Here is a 2,207-nt window from a genome sequence, read left to right on the forward strand (position 1 = left end):
TTTTCTTTCTGCTTTTCATTCTGTTTTTACTTTTTTCATTGATTTTGTGACTTCTTATGATCATCAACCTACAAAAGAATATAAAATAACAAAGAAAATAGATAAAATATAACATTGGGTTGCCTCCCAACAAGCGCTTCTTTAATGTCAGTAGCTTGACAGAGGACTCTCATAGAGCCTCAGAAATGCTCAGAGCCATGTTGGAACCTCCCAACACCAAACTTAGAGTTTGAATGTGGGGGTTCAAACTTAGAGTTTGGTTGTGGCCTCCCAACACCAAACTTAGAGTTTGACTGTGGGGGCTCTGTTTGGCTCTGTTTTGAGAGAAGCTCTTCATGCTTCCTCTCCATGGTGACAGAGGGATATCCTTGAGCCTCAAACACAAAGGATTCTTCATTCACTTGAATGATCAACTCTCCTCTATCAACATCAATCACAGCCTTTGCTGTGGCTAGGAAGGGTCTGCCAAGGATGATGGATTCATCCATGCACTTCCCAGTCTCTAGGACTATGAAATCAGTAGGGATGTAATGGTTTTCAACTTTTACCAGAACATCCTCTACAAGTCCATAGGCTTGTTTTCTTGAATTGTCTGCCATCTCTAGTGAGATTTTTGCAGCCTGCACCTCAAAGATCCCTAACTTCTCCATTACAGAGAGAGGCATGAGGTTTACACTTGACCTTAAGTCACACAAGGCCTTCTTGAAGGTCATGGTGCCTATGGTACAAGGTATTGAAAACTTCCCAGGATCCTGTCTCTTTTGAGGCAGTTTCTGCCTAGACAAGTTATCCAGTTCTTTGGTGAGCAAAGGAGCTTCATCCTCCCAAGTCTCATTTCCAAATAACTTGTCATTTAACTTCATGATTGCTCCAAGGTATTTAGCAACTTGCTCTTCAGTGATATACTCATCCTCTTCAGAGGAAGAATACTCATCAGAGCTCATGAATGGCAGAAGTAAGTCCAATGGAATCTCTATGGTCTCATTTTAAGCCTCAGATTCCCATGGTTCCTCATTGGGGAACTCATTGGAGGCCAGTGGACGTCCATTGAGGTCTTCCTCAGTGGCGTTCACTGCCTCTCCTTCCTCCCAAAATTCGGCCATGTTGATGGCCTTGCACTCTCCTTTTGGATTTTCTTCTGTATTGCTTGGGAGAGTACTAGGAGGGAGTTTAGTAATTCTCTTGCTCAGCTGACCCACTTGTGCCTCCAAGTTTCTGATGGAGGACCTTGTTTTAGTCATGAAACTTTGAGTAGTTTTTATTAGATCAGAGACCATGGTTGCTAAGTCAAAGGTATTCTGCTTAGAACTCTCTGTCTGTTGCTGAGAAGATGATGGAAAAGGCTTGCTATTGCTAAACTTGTTCCTTCCACCATTATTATTGTTGAAACCTTGTTGAGGTCTCTGTTGATCCTTCCATGAGAAATTTGGATGATTTCTCCATGAAGGATTATAGGTGTTTCCATAGGATTCTCCCATGTAATTCACCTCTTCCATTGAAGGGTTCTCAGGATCATAGGCTTCTTCCTCAGATGAAGCCTCCTTAGTACTGCTTGGTGCATTTTGCATTCCAGACAGACTTTGAGAAATCATATTGACTTGTTGAGTCAATATTTTGTTCTGAGCCAATATGGCATTCAGAGTGTCAATCTCAAGAACTCCTTTCTTTTGACTAGTCCCATTATTCACAGGATTTCTTTCAGAAGTGTACATGAATTGGTTATTTGCAACCATTTCAATCAGCTCTTGAGCTTCTGTAGGCGTCTTCTTCAGATGAAGAGATCCTCCAGCAGAGCTATCCAAAGACATTTTGGATAGTTCAGAGAGACCATCATAGAAAATACCTATGATGCTCCATTCAGAAAGCATATCAGAAGGACACTTTCTGATTAATTGTTTGTATCTTTCCCAAGCTTCATAGAGGGATTCTCCTTCCTTCTGTCTGAAGGTTTGGACTTCCACTCTAAGCTTACTCAATTTTTGAGGTGGAAAGAACTTTGCCAAGAAGGCATTGACTAGCTTTTCCCAAGAGTCCAGGCTTTCTTTAGGTTGTGAGTCCAACCATGTCCTAGCTCTGTCTCTTACAGCAAAAGGGAATAGCACAAGTCTGTAGACCTCAGGGTCAACCCCATTAGTCTTGACAGTGTCACAGATTTGCAAGAATTCAGCTAAAAACTGATGAGGATCTTCCAATGGAAGTCCATGGAA

The 2,207-nt window shown here is 41.7% G+C and overlaps 1 non-coding gene across 1 annotated transcript; it reads left to right on the forward strand.

Moving 5' to 3' along the window:
* The first annotated feature begins 1,862 nt into the window (after positions 1–1,862).
* LOC112799319 (small nucleolar RNA R71) lies at positions 1,863–1,970 on the forward strand. The gene has a single exon (XR_003200894.1). It is a non-coding gene; the product is annotated as a small nucleolar RNA R71 (small nucleolar RNA).
* Positions 1,971–2,207: the final 237 nt, after the last annotated feature.

This window comes from Arachis hypogaea, chromosome 4 (assembly GCF_003086295.3).
Source record: "Arachis hypogaea cultivar Tifrunner chromosome 4, arahy.Tifrunner.gnm2.J5K5, whole genome shotgun sequence".
NCBI classification, from domain to species: domain Eukaryota; kingdom Viridiplantae; phylum Streptophyta; class Magnoliopsida; order Fabales; family Fabaceae; genus Arachis; species Arachis hypogaea.